The sequence below is a fragment of the Pseudopipra pipra genome, chromosome 7 (genome assembly GCF_036250125.1).
Source record: "Pseudopipra pipra isolate bDixPip1 chromosome 7, bDixPip1.hap1, whole genome shotgun sequence".
Lineage (NCBI taxonomy): Eukaryota > Metazoa > Chordata > Aves > Passeriformes > Pipridae > Pseudopipra > Pseudopipra pipra.
In genome coordinates, this window is record NC_087555.1 from 1 (window position 1) to 18,179 (window position 18,179).

Here is an 18,179-nt window from a genome sequence, read left to right on the forward strand (position 1 = left end):
TGGGAGAGACGGGAGACCGCAGCTCCCGCCGTGCCGCCGGAGCCGGCCCTCAAGTCGAGCGGGGAGCGCTGCAGCGGCACACGAGCCACTGCGCATGCGTCGCCGCTTGCCCTCGCCCGCCCGCCCTCACTTACCACGTGATCGCCGGCGTCTCGCTTACGACTGCGCATGCCCCGCCGTCGCCACCTTGCCTGCCCCCCCCACACCGCCCGCCTTCGCTCGCTCTCGCTGCGCGCGCCTCGCCCGCTTTGCCCCGGCCCCTCCCTCACATTTCGCGGCACCCCCTCCGCTGCCTTTTCGGCTCCCCGCCCTTCCCCCGACCACCTTTTGGGCTCCCCTTCTCACACTTTAGGGGGACCCCAAGTCACGGGGCGGACGGCGGGGGGGGGCGGGGAGTAAACCCCGGGGTGCCCAAGAAGCCCTGTTATTCCCTTTCATTTCACTTGGGCATTTTATTAGGGCCTTTTTACTTTGCTCGCTTTGATTTTTTTTTCTTTAATTTTCCTTCTTTATTGCCTTAATTTTTTATTCTCTTTATTTTTCATTTCATTTTCTTTTCTTTCTCGTTTGCTTTTATTTTTTTAGTTCTTAGTCCTCCAGAGAGGAACAAAGAACACTGCAGCTCCTCTGGGACAGACAAAGGCCCCCCTACCCTTCCCTTAAACACAAGGCCTGCCAGGAGGGCCCCGCAAGCCCGCTCCGCTCCTGCCAGGCACTGGGGCTCACCCCCAGGGGGGCTTTGCCAGCACCCAGTGAAATTAAAATTACAGCCTGGGCAGGAAATTAAAAGTACAGGCCGGCAGGACCGCTCCTGGCCAAGGCCACCGCTCCGTGCAAGTCAGACCACTGACCACCCGGGGCTGGGGACTTTCGGGGGCACGCTTCCAGCTTTTATTCTCCAGAGACTCCAGTTCTTCCTGGCACCCTTGCTTCAATTTTCCCCTGTTGGAAGAGGTCACTTTGTCTTTCGAGGGGCCACATTGCCAAGGCCCGGCCGGTCCATTCCCACGAGGAAAGAAAGGTAGCTTTGTCTCAGACAGGATGCTGAGGGGGAGACACAAAATAAAAGTTTAATTTAAAACAACTGCCGAGAAGAGAAAGCAATTCAAACATAAGGCAGACAAGGCTCGTGCAAAAGCCAATACATGTCACAAATGACCCAAAACTGACACAAATCTCCCCAAAAAAATGGCCAGAAACTCTCCCAAATCTCCCTAAAAAAAAAGGCCAGAAACTCACCCAAATCTCTCAAAAAAAATGGTCAGAAAGAGACACAAATCTCCCTAAAAAATGACCCAAAACTGACACAAATCTCCCCAAAAAAATGGCCAGAAACTCACCCAAATCTCCCAAAAAAAACAGCCAGAAAGTCACCCAAATCTCCCCAAAAAATGACCCAAAACTGACACAAATCTCCCCAAAAAATGACGCAAAACTGACCCAAATCTCCCAAAAAATGACCTAAAACTGACACAAATCTCCCCAAAAAATGACGCAAAACTGACCCAAATCTCCCCAAAAAATGACGCAAAACTGACCCAAATCTCCCCAAAAATGACCCAAAACTGACACAAATCTCCCCAAAAAAATGGCCAGAAACTGACACAAATCTCCCAAAAAATGACCCAAAACTGACACAAATCTCCCCAAAATATGGTCAGAAACTCTCCCAAATCTCCCCAAAAAATGACCCAAAACTGACACAAATCTCCCAAAAATGACCCAAAACTGACACAAATCTCCCCAAAAAATGACCCAAAACTGACACAAATCTCCCTAAAAAATGACCCAAAACTGACACAAATCTCCCTAAAAAATGACCCAAAACTGACACAAATCTCCCTAAAAAGTGGCCCAAAACTGACACAAATCTCACCAAAAAATGACCCAAAACTGACACAAATCTCCCCAAAAAAAGACCCAAAACTGACACAAATCTCCCCAAAAAATGAGCCAAAACTGACACAAATCTCCCCAAAAAAATGACCCAAAACTGACACAAATCTCCTAAAAAATGACCCAAAAGTGACACAGATCTCTCCAAAAAAAGACCAAAACTGACACAAATCTCCCTAAAAAGTGGCCCAAAACTGACACAAATCTCCCCAAAAAATGACCCAAAACTGACACAAATCTCCCCAAAAAATGGCCAGAAACTGACACAAATCTCCCCAAAAAATGACCCAAAACTGACACAAATCTCCTCAAAAATTGAGCCAAAACTGACACAAATCTCCCCAAAAAAATGGCCAGAAACTGACACAAATCTCCCCAAAAAATGACCCAAACTGACACAAATCTCCCCAAAAAATGACCCAAAACTGACACAAATCTCCCCAAAAAAATGGCCAGAAACTCACCCAAATCTCCCAAAAAAACCAGCCAGAAAGTCACCCAAATCTCCCCAAAAAATGACCCAAAACTGACACAAATCTCCCAAAAAATGACCCAAAACTGACACAAATCTCCCCAAAAAAATGGCCAGAAACTGACACAAATCTCCCTAAAAAATGACCCAAAACTGACACAAATCTCCCCAAAAAAATGGCCAGAAACTGTCCCAAATCTCCCCAAAAAATGACCCAAAACTGACACAAATCTCCCCAAAAATGACCCAAAACTGACACAAATCTCCCCAAAAAAAGGCCAGAAACTGAAACAAATCTCCCAAAAAAAAGGTCAGAAACAGACACAAATCTCTCCAAAAAATGACCCAAAACTGACACAAATCTCCCCAAAAAATGACCCAAAACTGACACAAATCTCCCCAAAAAATGACCCAAAACTGACACAAATCTCCCAAAAAATGACCCAAAACTGACACAAATCTCCCCAAAAAATGACCCAAAACTGACACAAATCTCCCCAAAAAATGACCCAAAACTGACACAAATCTCCCTAAAAAGTGGCCAGAAACTGACACAAATCTCCCCAAAAAATGGCCAAAAACTGACACAAATCTCCCCAAAAAATGACCCAAAACAGACACAAATCTCCCCAAAAAATGGTCAGAAACTGACACAAATCTCCCCAAAAAATGACCCAAAACTGACACAAATAGCACTAAAAAAATGGTCAGAAACTGCACAAATCTCCCCAAAAAATGACCCAAAACTGACACAAATCTCCCCAAAAAAAGGCCAGAAACTGACACAAATCTCCCCATAAAATGACCCAAAACTGACACAAATCTCCCCAAAAAATGACCCAAAACTGACACAAATCTCCCCAAAAAATGACCCAAAACTGACACAAATCTCCATAAAAAAAGGCCAGAAAACAACCGAAATCTCCCTAAAAAATGACCCCAAACTGACACAAATCTCCCCAAAAAAATGACCCCCAACTGACACAAATCTCCCAGCTTTTCTTACCTGCAGGCACACACAGGTGTCTCCACTGCAGCTGATGGGAGGGGTCAGCATTACAGGAGGGTTCATTTTCCTTCCCTGCATTCCTGTTCCACATTCAGGACAATCCCAACACTTATCACCACACACACCTACCCTTAGAAGGTTTCCAAGGAGCTTCACCGAGGGCCTTCCCAGGTCTGCTCTGTCTGGAGCCCTCCAAGTCCTCAGTGCCTGCCTGAGGAACCTCAACACAACTCACCTGCTTACACAGCAACTTGGTGCTGCTTGCCTGCTGCCTCACTTCCCTTCTTCCTTCTTTCTTCACCTCCCTTGCTTGGTCCCTTTCAATCCCTGGGCTCAGCTCTGGGCAGTTTCCAGGCTCCATCCCACTGCAAAAAGGATTAGTTCTTGTTACATCTCAACACTCACATATCATTCCCCCTTTTTTCTTGACACTGGGCCATCAGGCCATATAGAGGATTGGTTAGAAATGCGAGGACATATGAACATGGCTAAGGCTATGGATGAGCTGCTAAAGTATAAGACGCAGTCTGACTAGGCCCATGAGAAAGTCTGAGATAGCAGGGCCGTGAGAAAGCAGCAGCGTCCTTGGGTATTCTAAACTGAGCTGAAGAACAGGAGCTAGGCATTACCAAAACAGAGACACTTAACGAGCCACCTGTGTAAACAATGAAAGACAGTTAAGATTATATCACCACCTAACTGAGCACCAATAATGAGCCTAATTTCTGTAATATTCATGAACCTATTATAGAGTGTATATTAAGCTGTTGTCAATCTACAATAAACGAAGTTCCTGGATTCTCACATTGAGGTGTCTAGAGCTTTCCGTCGCGACAAGGCCAGGGTCTCATTATTTAAAGCACAGTTTGACTCCTCAGTGACAACACCTGACAGCCCTGAATCCTAACACAGGCTGAGACACAAACACAGATGGGAACTCTGAAGGATCCACTTTGTTCTGCTCACCAATCAAAAGGAGCTTTCTGAACTCAAGAATAACAAACCCCAGGTCCTTGTGCTGCAATTTTACCTGCTATGAGTGTGATCCACCAGACCTGCAAAGGCCCTTCCCACTTCCCCTGCAGGGCTGGCAGTGCCACCACTGGACACGGCCCCAGGGGCTGGGCAGGAACGGAGGGGCTGGGGCGTCCAATCCATCGGCCCAGGCGGCACCAGGAGTTCCTGCAGTTCCTGAGGGGAGAGCCTCAAGCCAACAAAGGATTAGGAACAGCATTTGAAACTTTAATATGTCTATCTCCTGGAAGATGGGGAGTTGGACAAGGCCTGCTGGTGCAACAAGGACACACTCAAGGCTCTCTATTCAAAGGATCTACCAGCACTCAAAGCTATCACTGCCCTTCTGTCAGGGGGAACTCAGCAAACTCTGTTTGCCAAGAGCCTCCAGGAGGATTTCCAGCTTTTGGGGCTCCCTTTTAACCATTTTTCCCATCCCTGTAGCTGGGACTCTCACCTGCCCTACAGGGGAACAGCCCACAAAGTTCCCCATCAGGGATGCCATTAACTCAAAGTCCCTTCTCAGGGGGGTCACTGCACCCCTTGGCCTTTCTTTGCCCTCCCCACCAAAGATGCTTCCAACAGTTCTGACACATCTGGCAGACCCAGAGCTCTCCTCAGGGAAGGCTTCAGCTGCTTAAAGGCTGCCCTTGCACCATCCAGCCAAGGCAGCAAATGCTTACATGGCTGTTTGAAGAGTTGGCACAACAGTCTTACCACACATGCAGAGGGAGCAATCCAGAGTCCAGCCCGTCCCACCATTCCCAGGAAGGCAGTTCAGGGGCTGGCTGGGGCTCAGGGAGGAGTCACGGGGCTTCTCTTCTTCCTGCCTGCTTTCCAGATTTTCTCCTGCAAAAGCAAAGGTTTCTTGGCTTTCCTTGCTCAAGGAGAGGCAGCAAAGGCCATCTTTGCAATCTAATACTGGAAACTACTCCAGGTTGTCATTTCAGGGGGTTCTCTCAGGTCCTGCACTAATCAATCCCCTTGGCCATTGGTTTCTTGGCAGGTTCTGGCATTCACCTTCTACAAGCAAACCAGGAGGAGCAAATTCAGCTGTTCCTGCAACCAATCCAAGCTGCCATTCTGATTTTAAAGGACACTGGCTTGGCCTTACCAGGAGAGACCCCACATCAGGGGTAATACCTACAGGTTCTGCCCTCTTCCACTCTCCTGCAGTTCCACTGGCCCACACCACAGGAACAACTGCAGCTGCCACTTCAGTCGGGGCCTTGCTGCTGACAGGAGTTATTCCCTGCACAACAAGAGCTGCTGCTTGGACACATTTAGTTTCAGCAATTACAGAGTCAATATACCCAGTTTTCAATTTCATTTCTGCCTCAACTTTTCCAGTCCATCTCTTCCTAGCACAGGTTTGACTGACTTTGGCAAAGAGAAAAACTGAGGAATTCCCCAGTGTTTTCCCAGTTTAACCCCTGTCACACCAATCACCTGAACAGTGCCAGTCCTTCATTCTCCCTCTCTTGGGTTAAGGACTGAGCAAGTTGGACCTGTGTCTGACCAGGACATGTGCAAACCAAATGCTGGGGACTGGAACACACACCTGGCACTCCTGCAGCTCTCACAGTCACATTCCAGAGAAAACAGCCCATTGGACCCTCACTGCTCATTTCTTAATCCCAATCCCACACTTCTTTGGCACTTGGAGCACCACTTTTAGAACCCAATTCCAGCCCATTAGAGAGCTCCATGTCTAGCAGGGACAGGGACCCCTGGGATACTCTCAGCAATGCCTGAATCCATGGCAGGGACCTTGCTTTGAGCTCCCCAGGGCCGGGCACCCCGAGGATCTCCCCGAATAATCCTTTCGGTGCGCGCTGGAGTCCTCGGGGTGCCCCAACCCGGGGGGCACCAACAGCACTGTCCCTCCAGGGGGCCAATTTGGTCCTAAACTGCAGGGGGATCTTGCCTGTGTCCCAGACTGGTCCGGGGATCTGAGGCCCTTCCCGAGAAAATCTCGGTGCCGGCGTGAAGGGCCAGAGATCCCTTGGAGCCACGGGAGAGCAGGCACAGAGTCCCTCCTGGGGGCCAATTCTGCTGCCTGAAATCAGCTCTGCAAAGAAGCCTCTAAGACTCAGCTGGTGAGTTTTAGAAGCCAGGCATTCCTATACACTGTGAGATATTTTAAGGCTTATCTGACTGAAAAACATAAAGCTTTTATCATGGACACCTGACCTCCCACAGACAGCTCCTTTCCCCTTTCAGTACAAAATTATTTTCATGGAATCACTCAATAGGAAGTGCCCAGGAACCCCAGACTGTGCTTTTCAGAACAGAAAATAAACAGAAGAAAGGAGTTTTGCACAAGTGTAACATACTCCAGAACAGACCTGACTTTAGTTTTACCCTTTGGGTTCAAATATTCCATAGAAAAGCTCCACAGGAGAATTGGCACATTCCCAAGAGTATCTGGAAGTCCCTTCCACAAGGGCTGTAGGAAAATCGCAGTTGTACGAGTCCCTTGTGCCTGCAGATGCCTGGGGATCCTCTCCATCCACCTCGTGCTCTCCCCACAGCAGAAAGGATGCTGAGACAGGAGGAAGGAAACCTTTAGCATAAAGCTGGGAAGGAATATAAAGCTTCCTTTCCTGGGAGCTTTGTGAAGTCTGCAGATGAGAAAGGAAAAATTTGCATCTCCTTTGGTGCAGGTGTCAACAGAGGCTGAGACTTCTTGCCTTTTTCAGACAACTGTGCCCTTTTTGGCTCCCTGGCAGCTCCAATGGCACCAGAACCCCCTTCCTGCACACCCAGGGCTGTCACACACAGGCACCCACACACCTTTGCTCCAGCCCACACGGGGCCAACATTTCCTCACCCTGCACATCCCAAGGGCAGTATTTTTGCTAGAGAGCACAGCAACCCCCCTGTCCTTGCAAACTGCCTCCCTGCAAAAAAGGAATCATTTTTCCTGGACACTTCTCTCACAGTCAAGGTCTTTTCAAACTGCTGTCGTGCCACCAAACCTGCTCAGGGTCCCTCCCAGCTTCTGCCTGTCCTTGCATTGAAAGGCACGGGCATATTCTACCTTCCAACAGCAAACCCAGCTCCTCCCGGGCAGTACAAGCCCTGCTCTTACCTGGACAGACTCCCGGGCTCGGCACAGCTGTGGCTCATGGAGCAGCTTCCCAAGGCCCTTCTCTCTCCCCGCAGGAAGCACAACTCGCCTCCGCCCCAGGGGAAACCACGAGCGAGGCTGCAAATGGACATAGAACGAGTAAAAAGCATTAACGCAGCACAAAAAAACCAAATTAAAGCAGTCTTTGCCTCATAACCCTGCACGGGGAAAGGGTTTGGAATTCCAAAGCAAAACCTGAGACACCCAGAGAGCACCAGCCCCGCAGCCCGGCCACGGCTCCCCCCGGGGTCACCCGGCAGGTAACGGGCTTACCCGGCCCCTGCTGCCCAACACAAGGCGCCCCTAAACGCCCCCCGGCTCCCCCGGTCCATAACCCAGCGGCCAAGGCGCTCTCCCCTCCGCAGCCCGGGCAGCAGCGGGGCCCCACCCTCAGCCCTCACACACAACCGACCACACCCGCCCCGCCGGCCCTTTATACCGCGGGCCGGCAGCGCTGCCCAATCAGCGCTCGAGCGCCGCCGCCCAATCCCAGCCCGCCCGGCCCTGCGGCCCCGCCCCGCCCGCTCGGCTGAGGGAGATCGGGAACTGGGGACAGGAACCTGCTGCTGGGGGAGAGCCTGGAGATGGAATTGCACACGGGCACCTGGAGCCCGGGCGATTCGCTTGCCTTGGCAAGGCCCTGCGTTGCTCCCAGTCACAGGAAATCTCTGTTTCCCTGCCCATCCCCGGAGACAGGCGGCCCCTAAAATCCCCGGCAATCAGGAAGCACAGGCTGCAGGAGCTGGCAGGACCCAGTGGCCGTGTGTGCTGTGTGACACCGTGTCCTGCAGCCCCACGGACCTGCACAGCAGGGACAGGTCCTGGCAGCGTTTCAGTGCCGGGGCCAAAGCTGGGGCTCAGGGACAGCTGGGGCACATGGCAGCTCTGGGAATCTCTGCCATGGATGGCTGGGCATTCCAGGACTGCCTGCTGGGCAAAGGAGCTTCTCTGCAGCCTGTGGAACCAACAGGTCTCATGGACTGTAAGAAGCCAGAACTGCTGCAGGACTGTAGAGGAATCTGGGTCAGAAGAGACAGTTCAAGGTCTCTAAGTCTGACCTCCTGCTCAGGCCACAGTCACCAATGGGATCGGACCGGGCTGCTCAGGGAGGGATCCAGTCATGTTTTGAAACATTCCACGGATGGGGATACAACAACCTCCCCAGGCAACCCATTCCATGAGCGACTGCCCTGACAAAATACCTCCCCTCCTATGCGGTTGGCAGCAACAGCTGGGCTGGCAGGAGCAGAACCTCCCTGCTGGGCCATTCCCCAGCAGCCCAAGTGCCCTGCACAGGGCTTGGTGCGGAGGCCTGGGCAGCTCGTTCCTCCAGCTGGGCATTTTAGGAGCTGCCCTTGCCCCGTCACTGCCAAGTCCCTCTGGCAGTGGTGCAGCTCCTCAGCTGGAGTGCCTCTGAGGGACCCCGGCCACGTTTCCAGCAGCTGAAGGAAGGGAGGGTCACCCCCCAAGCTGGGCTGCCTTTCTCTCGCTGCCTTTTCCCCACCTTTACACCGCAGTGACAAGAGCTGCACTTTCCCAGGGAACGGGGCAGTGCCAGGGCAGAGCAGCAGGCAGGAACCCCCTTCTTTTCTGCAGGCCAGTGACTAACTGTGTGTGAAGGGACAGCGACTCTGGTACCAACTCCACCTCCCACTTCTTGTCACAGATCGATCTGAGGCACTTGTCAGGTCAATACCTGCCCTTTTCAGGAGCACCAGGCTCGTGTTCAGTGTCCTCATTGTAGCCCACGAATCCCTCTAGGTGTTAAATCAGCTTTTAGCATATCAGAGTGTTTTCACAGAATGAGGAGGATGTGTTGTTGCCTGAGGCTGATTTTGGCCACCAAACCTGCTCCCACTGCCTGCTCAGGTGACCTGCTGTTCCACAAGTGGCCGGAAGCAGCCACTGCTCCCAAAACAAGCCAAGTGAAAGATGCAGGCAGCAGGATCCCCCCATCCAGGCAGGGATGGGCACCGTGATACGAAGTAGGATGGGATGGGGGCCCCTACTCAAGGATGCGCTCCCGCGGGTGAAACGGAGACAGGGAGTCCAGACCCAGTGAACCGACCACCTGCAAGGAGCAGCACCGCTGCGGCAGCTCCGTCAGGACAAGTCCTGCTGCAGCCTCAAGGGACAAAGGACAAGACATGGCTGCAAGCAGAGAGGGGCTGCACCAATGAAATCCCCCTGCCCCAGCACGCTCAGACACGCAGCCAGCACTGCAACAAGGACAGACGCGGCTGCGCTGGCAGGAAATCTGGGGGAGATGGGCTGTGCCAAACTTCAGGGGGTTCGCTCTGCCATGGTGAGATCTTTCCCAGCACTTATTACCCTGCTGTTGAGGATGGCAGCCCACATCATATACAGCGTCCCCAGCCAGCCCCTCTACTCTAGCTGGGAAAGCTCATACGCAGTGTAAGGACTTTTAGGGGCAGTGGGATCCACGTTAGCAGATGGCACCATTGCCCAGGAAAAAACACACGGACACCAGCAGATTGCAGACAAGCACATGATGACTTTCAGCAGGCTCTCCCAAAAGACAGACCATGGAGATGCTGTCCAATGACTTAAGAGATTCCAGGACAAATCATTTACAATGTAAACACAAGAAAATCACTCAGCAGGCAAAACACTGCTGTAAGGGAAGGGGAAGGGGAACAGAGAAGCACGCAGGGCAGGGCACGGCACTCCCACAAGGTGTTTGGCTTCATGTTTTGCTGATCAGTACTGTGCAGGTGGGAAATGCCAAATGTTCAGTCAGAGTCAGAGCTGCTGCTTGAGCTGCTGCTTGAGCCGCTGGAGTGCTGGAGGGGAGAAAACAACTTTAGGGCACCAGCAAAAAGACTCTCTTTCATAGCATTCCTGAGAGGTGTTAGTGACCCTGTCGTGGGTGCCCCATATTGTGGGAGGCTTGAGGGGTGTTCCTTAATTTTTTTCAAGGCTCTTTAGGTCAATAAAACAAATTCCAGAAGGGTCGTGCTCTCTGCCAGCAAGGGCAAACATCAGAGCAGATCATGGGCAGAGGTGTTACCCAGTGAGAGAGTTTGATTTGTTTTGGAAATGCTCCCACTTCTGATGTTGGAACTGGGGGTACGTTTAGCAGTCCCTGACTCTGATCTGCTCTGGACAGTGCCCATCCCTGTAACAGCATGTTTTGCAGAATCTACTCCCAGCACAAGGAATTGCTTCTCCTTTCTTGCTTTTTATTTTGATCATGGATTTGTGTTTGGTTGTTTTTTTAAGAAGGAACTGAACAGTTCCTCTGGCAAGACACTGAGTGAATGTCACTTATAGAGACACAACTTACTCTTGGGTGAGCTGCATGGTGCACCCTGTGCCACATCACTGCTTTAAACACCTTCAAGGAATTTCATGGACTGCTTTTCAAATTACTCATTTACTATGACTCATCCTTGACTCCCATTAACTTAATGGGAAATTCCATATCTAAAAAAAGCCACTGAGGTTTTGGCAGCGCGCTCCAGCCACCACAGCGTGGGAGAGGAGAGTCCTAGCTGTCCAGGCTGGATGCTGTGGCATAGGGGAAGGGGGTCATAAGGAACACAGCAGGAATAAGGAAGTGTCTGCTGTCGCCTCACTCTTACCTTGCCTCCGTGGTGCTTGGAGTGCTTCTTCTTATGGTGCTTCTTATGGTGCTTCTTATGGTGCTTCTGATGGCAGTCAGGGGGACACACCTGCACTCCTGGTGGTCCTGGAGGGGGGTGTCCATGGGGATTATGGCCACATGAGGGGTGCCCATGGGGGTGGTGCCCTTGGGGGTGGTGCCCATGGGGGTGCTGCCCATGGCCAGGTGGAGGGGGGAACGAGGGGCAGACTGCAGGGCCACCAGGGCAGGGAGCTGTGCCGGGACCAGGGTATCCTGGAGGAGCAGGAGGGCAAACTGCAATGCCACCAGGGTAGGGACCCGTGCCAGGACCAGGGTATCCTGGAGGACCAGGAGGGCAAACTGGATGGTGTGGTCCTGGCATGCCTAGGAAGAAGAGGAGAGCTGTTAGCAGGCAGACACAGGCTCTCCCTGGACAGACAGTGCAGGGAGCTGGTGTATCCATGCACCCAAAGGGCCCCTCCCAGTCTACCTCTTCCTCACAAATGACATCCCACACCCCTCTGCTATGCAGGGAATCCCCCCCAGGTGCCTGTGGCCATTGCCCTGAGCTCCTCTCTGAGCCCTGATGGCTCTGTGGTACCCACAGCCCTGTCTGGCCCCGTGGTCCTTTACCTTGGTTGGGGTCACACATCTTCAGTGGTCTGTGAGCTGAAAGGGAAGGACAAGCACCATCAATCACCTCCTGCCACAGGGACGTCATTGCCCGGCCCAGAGCTGGGACCTGACTCCTCTGTCCCACACATCTGCCCTGGGAGCAGAGACCGCGCTCGCTTCCCCAGGACTGCCATCCCCCTGCACACCCCAACGACAGCCCTCCTGTCCCTCTGGGGGACAGCACCAACCCCCAGAGCCGCTGTCCCCACCTCCAGGCACACCCAAAGCCCAGCCTGTGGTTTCCATCGTTAATGGCAATAACAAACCCGGGTGCCCAGCTCATGTCCCCATGGACCACAAGGACTGGGGACACGTGTCTGGTCCAGCAGCACCCATGGGGACAGCGCACCCTGACCCTCGGCTGCCCCTGCTCCGGCTGTCCCCGCGCTCCCCGCTGCCCTGCACTCACCAAACCTGCCCAAAAGGTCCCAGAGGAGGCGATGCTGGCAGCACTCTTGATCACCGTCCTTGGCACGGCTCTAACTGGGCTGTCGGGCACCTGTTAAATACCAGATCCCCCCCCGGTGAGGAGGGGTGTGGCGGGCAGAGGTGACACTGCTGAGCAGTCAAACTGGCACCACCCTGCACCAGGACTGTAACCATGGCACCCAAGAAAAGTCAACACACCACTCCCAGCCAGCACAAAGGTCCCACAGGGCTAATAAAAACAGACGATGGAGGGTGGTGGTTACAGCTCCTGACATCAGCTGATGGAGTGAGTCAGGCGACCCCTACATGAACCCCACACCCACCCTCCAACAGCCAGCGGCACAGAACACTTTCCAATCTGGTGGGATTCTCAGGATGTAGCTCAAACAGTGGGAAGCATTGCCACACACAACAGGAAACTCAAGCAAGGGCTGGTGGAGGTCAACTCTCCTACAAGGAGCTGTTTTTGCAAGCTGACAAATAGTGGGTGGAAAGCACTGGGCCTGTTTGGGAAGCACAGCTGGACAGATGCTCCCTGCAGGTCAGGACAGGAGGACACCTTGCAGGGCAGAGTGTGAGCCTGGGGCCGTACCTGGATGTCGGATTTGCAGGCCAGGTTGCAGTGTTGTGTCAGTTCCTTCAGAGCAGGCCAGAGCCCACTCACCTTCTCTGCCAGGGCACAGGGCACCCTCACGGCCGTCTTCAGTCCCTGCTGCATGGCAGCCATGCGCCTGGGAGGGGGGACAGCCCTGGCTCAGTGCTGGGTGCCTGTGCTCCCCCAGTCTGACAGTGCCCACCAGCCCAGCTCACCTCTCCCGCTGGCTGCTGCCGCACAGCATCTCTCCTTAGAGGCCAGCGGGTGAGCCAGAGGCAGGGAAAGTTGGCATGGGGATGGGGAAGGGAATTTAACGTTCCAATTTGGCCACCAAACCTGCTCCCACTGCCTGCTCAGGTGACCTGCTGTTCCACAAGTGGCCGGAAGCAGCCACTGCTCCCAAAACAAGCCAAGTGAAAGATGCAGGCAGCAGGATCCCCCCATCCAGGCAGGGATGGGCCCCGTGATACGAAGTAGGATGGGATGGGGGCCCCTACTCAAGGATGCGCTCCCGCGGGTGAAACGGAGACAGGGAGTCCAGACCCAGTGAACTGACCACCTGCAAGGAGCAGCACCGCTGCGGCAGCTCCGTCAGGACAAGTCCTGCTGCAGCCTCAAGGGACAAAGGACAAGACATGGCTGCAAGCAGAGAGGGGCTGCACCAATGAAATCCCCCTGCCCCAGCACGCTCAGACACGCAGCCAGCACTGCAACAAGGACAGACGCGGCTGCGCTGGCAGGAAATCTGGGGGAGATGGGCTGTGCCAAACTTCAGGGGGTTCGCTCTGCCATGGTGAGATCTTTCCCAGCACTTATTACCCTGCTGTTGAGGATGGCAGCCCACATCATATACAGCGTCCCCAGCCAGCCCCTCTACTCTAGCTGGGAAAGCTCATACACAGTGTAAGGACTTTTATGGGCAGTGGGATCCACGTTAGCAGATGGCACCATTGCCCAGGAAAAAACACACAGACACCAGCAGATTGCAGACAAGCACATGATGACTTTCAGCAGGCTCTCCCAAAAGACAGGCAATGGAGATGCTGTCCAATGACTTAAGAGATTCCAGGACAAATCATTTACAATGAGAACACAAGAAAATCACTCAGCAGGCAAAACACTGCTGTAAGGGAAAGGGGAAGGGAGTAGAGCTACATGCAGGGAGTTCCCACAAGGTGTTTGGCTTCGTGTTTGGCTGAAGGTGGGACATGCCAGATCTTCAGTCAGAGTCAGAGCTGCTGCTTGAGCCACTGGAGTGCTGGAGGAGAGAAAACAACTTTAGGGCACCAGCAAAAAGACTCTCTTTCACAGCATTCCTGAGAGGTGTTAGTGACCCTGTCGTGGGTGCCCCATATTGTGGGGAGCTTGGGGGGTGTTTCTTAGTTTTTTTCAAGGCTCTTTAGGTCAATAAAGCAAATTCCAGAAGGGTTGTGCTCTCTACAAGCAAGGGCAAACATCAGAGCAGATCACGGGCAGAGGTGTTACCCAGTGGAAGGAGCTGATGGCTTGATTTGTTTGGGAAATGCGCCCGCCTCCAATGTCGGAACTGGGAGTGTGTTTAGCAGTCCCTCCCTCAGACCTGCTCTGGATGGTGCCTATCTCTATAACAGCCTTTTCTACAGAATCTACACCTAGCACAGGGAATTGCTTCTCCTCTTTCGGTTTTGTTGGTTTTGCTTGTTTTGTTTTGTTTTGTTTTTTAATTTCTTTGGGGTTTGGGTTGTTTGTTGTTTTTTTTTAAGAAGGAACTGAACAGTTCCTCTGGCAAGACACTGAGTGAATGTCCATTACAGAGACACGACTCACCCTCAGATGAGCAGGACAAGTCCTGTGATTTAATGCACTGCATGGTGCACCCTGAGCCATATCACTGCTTTAAATGCCTTCAAGGAATTTCATGGACTGTTTTTCAAATTACTCACTTAATATGGTTTGTTCTTGCCTATTTATTAACACAACAGGAGTTTCCATCTCTAAAAAAAAGCCACTGAGATTTTGGCAGCGCGCTCCAGCCACCACAGGGTGGGAAAGGAGAGTCCCAGCTGTCCAGGCTGGATGCTGTGGAATGGGGGCAGGGGGCCTGAAGGACCACAGCAGAAAATCAGAAGGGTCTATTGTTACCTCACTCTTACCTTGTCTCCATGGTGCTTGGAGTGCTTGTCCTTATGGTGCTTCTTATGTTACTTCTAATGGCCGTGAGGTGGCCCTGGATGGGGGTGCCCATGAGGGTGCCCATGAGGGTGCTCATGAGGGTGATGTCCAGATGGGGGATGCCCATGGGGAGGATGCCCATGGCCAGGAGAAGGAGGGCGTGGGGGGCAGACAGCAGGGCCACCATGGTTGGGACCTGTGCCGTGACCATGGTGTCCTGGAGGACCAGGAGGGCAAACTGGATGGTGTGGTCCTGGCATGCGTAGGAAGAAGAGCAGAGCTGTTAGCAGGTAGACACAGGCTCTCCCTGGACAGACAGTGCAGGGAGCTGGTGTATCCATGCACCCAAAGGGCCCCTCCCAGTCTACCTCTTCCTCACAAATGACATCCCACACCCCTCTGCTATGCAGGGAATCCCCCCCAGGTGCCTGTGGCCATTGCCCTGAGCTCCTCTCTGAGCCCTGATGGCTCTGTGGTACCCACAGCCCTGTCTGGCCCCATGGTCACTCACCGTGGTGGTGGTCAGACATCTTCAGTGGTTTGTGAGCTGAAAGGGAAGGACAAGCACCATCAATCACCTCCTGCCACAGGGACGTCATTGCCCGGCCCAGAGCTGGGACCTGACTCCTCTGTCCCACACATCTGCCCTGGGAGCAGAGACCGCGCTCGCTTCCCCAGGACTGCCATCCCCCTGCACACCCCAACGACAGCCCTCCTGTCCCTCTGGGGGACAGCACCAACCCCCAGAGCCACTGTCCCCACCTCCAGGCACACCCAAAGCCCAGCCTGTGGTTTCCATCGTTAATGGCAATAACAAACCCGGGTGCCCAGCCCATGTCCCCATGGACCACAAGGACTGGGGACACGTGTCTGGTCCAGCAGCACCCATGGGGACAGCGCACCCTGACCCTTGGCTGCCCCCGCTCCGGCTGTCCCCGCGCTCCCCACTGCCCTGCACTCACCAAACCTGCCCAAAAGGTCCCAGAGGAGGCGATGCTGGCAGCACTCTTGATCACCGTCCTTGGCACGGCTCTAACTGGGCTGTCGGGCACCTGTTAAATACCAAATCCCCCCCCCCGTGAGGGGGGGTGTGGCGGGCAGAGGTGACACTCCCGAGCATTGAAACCGGCACCACCTTGGCCATGCCCATCAAGATGGGTATGTAAGAAAAGTCAACACACCACTCCCAGCCAGCACAAGGGTCACATATATAATAAAACATATAAAAAGGTCCCACATATAATAAAAACAGACAATGGAGGGTGGTGGTTACAGCTCCCGACATCAGCTGATGGAGTGAGTCAGGTGACCCCACCATGAACTCGGGCTCAGTGCTCCCAGCAGAGGCACAGTGCCCAGGGACAGTGGTGACCCTCCCACAGATGGTGCTGTGGGACAGCGGGGTTCCGGGTAGGGATTGTGACTCCCTGTGACACTGCTCAGGGTGCTGCTGTGGTGTGAGGTGGAGGAGGTGATATCTGCCATCACACCCATCAGCAGGGACAGGAGGCAGGGCTGGCTGCCCCAATTTTCAGATCTTCCTCTTAGGGAGGGATCTATGGGGAGGGAATAGAGTTCTCCCAATTCCATCCCAACCCATCCCACTCCATCTCCCTGATGGTGCTGTGTGCTTGGCAGTGCTCCCTTTCCAGGCAATGCAACAGGCTGGAATTGTCACACACCACCAGAAAGACACCTTGCAGAAAGGGACACAGGAGCCATCCACCATCCACCCCATGCATCCCACTGGTGGCAAAGGGAGGGAGTGCCCGGGCACGAGTGGTCCCAGGGCCTTCCTCTCTGTCCCACCTCAGCCCCACCACCAGGCCTGGGGCACACACACAGCCCCTGCTTATTACCACAAGCTTGAACTTCTCATCTGTTATGTCTTTGAGGTTGATCATGACATTGAAGTAAGCTCCAAACACAGCTGCTTCCAGCATTTTGGCTCCCACCTGGGAAAAGACAGGCTTGCCAGCAGTTCTCCTCATCAACCAGCACTGTGCTGCAGAAGAGCAGACCCCTTACCCTGCAGGACTTCCACCCTCACACCCAGCCCTTACCCTGCAGGACTTCCACCCTCACACCCAGCGGCACAGAACACTTTCCAATCTGGTGGGATTCTCAGGATGTAGCTCAAACAGTGGGAAGCATTGCCACACACAACAGGAAACTCAAGCAAGGGCTGGTGGAGGTCAACTCTCCTACAGGGAGCTGTTTTTGCAAGCTGACAAATAGTGGGTGGAAAGCACTGGGCCTGTTTGGGAAGCACAGCTGGACAGATGCTCCCTGCAGGTCAGGACATGAGGACACCTTGCAGGGCAGAGTGTGAGCCTGGGGCCGTACCTGGATGTCGGATTTGCAGGCCAGGTTGCAGTGTTGTGTCAGTTCCTTCAGAGCAGGCCAGAGCCCACTCACCTTCTCTGCCAGGGCACAGGGCACCCTCACGGCCGTCTTCAGTCCCTGCTGCATGGCAGCCATGCGCCTGGGAGGGGGGACAGCCCTGGCTCAGTGCTGGGTGCCTGTGCTCCCCCAGTCTGACAGTGCCCACCAGCCCAGCTCACCTCTCCCGCTGGCTGCTGCTGCACAGCATCTCTCCTTAGAGGCCAGCGGGTGAGCCAGAGGCAGGGAAAGTTGGCATGGGGATGGGGAAGGGAATTTAACGTTCCAATTTGGCCACCAAACCTGCTCCCACTGCCTGCTCAGGTGACCTGCTGTTCCACAAGTGGCCGGAAGCAGCCACTGCTCCCAAAACAAGCCAAGTGAAAGATGCAGGCAGCAGGATCCCCCCATCCAGGCAGGGATGGGCACCGTGATACGAAGTAGGATGGGATGGGGGCCCCTACTCAAGGATGCGCTCCCGCGGGTGAAACGGAGACAGGGAGTGCAGAGCCAGTGAACCGACCACCTGCAAGGAGCAGCACCGCTGCGGCAGCTCCGTCAGGACAAGTCCTGCTACAGCCTCAAGGGACAAAGGACAAGACATGGCTGCAAGCAGAGAGGGGCTGCACCAATGAAATCCCCCTGCCCCAGCACGCTCAGACACGCAGCCAGCACTGCAACAAGGACAGACGCGGCTGCGCTGGCAGGAAATCTGGGGGAGATGGGCTGTGCCAAACTTCAGGAGGTTTGCTCTGCCATGGTGAGATCTTTCCCAGCACTTATTACCCTGCTGTTGAGGATGGCAGCCCACATCAT

General features: G+C 53.7%; 4 long non-coding RNA genes across 8 annotated transcripts; all 4 read right to left on the reverse strand.

Annotated features, from left to right (window-relative positions):
- Nucleotides 1-1,054: 1,054 nt before the first annotated feature.
- Nucleotides 1,055-3,811, reverse strand: LOC135416843 (uncharacterized). 2 transcript variants are annotated; one of them, XR_010431774.1, is made up of 2 exons: nt 1,567-3,811; nt 1,055-1,234 (listed from the first exon to the last, which is right to left on the reverse strand). It is a non-coding gene; the product is annotated as an uncharacterized LOC135416843 (long non-coding RNA). The 2 variants fall into 2 exon arrangements; XR_010431773.1 differs by having other exon boundaries at nt 1,055-1,335.
- Nucleotides 3,812-4,220: 409 nt separating this feature from the next.
- On the reverse strand, nt 4,221-7,987 carry LOC135416844 (uncharacterized). Of its 3 annotated transcripts, none has more exons than XR_010431776.1 (4): nt 7,964-7,987; nt 7,486-7,602; nt 5,109-5,240; nt 4,221-4,581 (listed from the first exon to the last, which is right to left on the reverse strand). It is a non-coding gene; the product is annotated as an uncharacterized LOC135416844 (long non-coding RNA). The 3 variants fall into 3 exon arrangements; XR_010431775.1 differs by lacking the exon at nt 7,964-7,987 and adding an exon at nt 7,860-7,941; XR_010431777.1 differs by lacking the exons at nt 7,486-7,602; nt 7,964-7,987 and adding an exon at nt 6,756-6,789.
- Nucleotides 7,988-10,019: 2,032 nt separating this feature from the next.
- Nucleotides 10,020-16,582, reverse strand: LOC135416847 (uncharacterized). Of its 2 annotated transcripts, XR_010431779.1 has the most exons (5): nt 12,828-13,686; nt 12,216-12,695; nt 11,765-11,800; nt 11,130-11,515; nt 10,020-10,328 (listed from the first exon to the last, which is right to left on the reverse strand). It is a non-coding gene; the product is annotated as an uncharacterized LOC135416847 (long non-coding RNA). The 2 variants fall into 2 exon arrangements; XR_010431780.1 differs by lacking the exons at nt 11,765-11,800; nt 12,216-12,695; nt 12,828-13,686 and adding exons at nt 15,493-15,528; nt 15,944-16,582.
- On the reverse strand, nt 13,814-15,486 carry LOC135416846 (uncharacterized). The gene is made up of 2 exons (XR_010431778.1): nt 14,963-15,486; nt 13,814-14,088 (listed from the first exon to the last, which is right to left on the reverse strand). It is a non-coding gene; the product is annotated as an uncharacterized LOC135416846 (long non-coding RNA).
- Nucleotides 16,583-18,179: the final 1,597 nt, after the last annotated feature.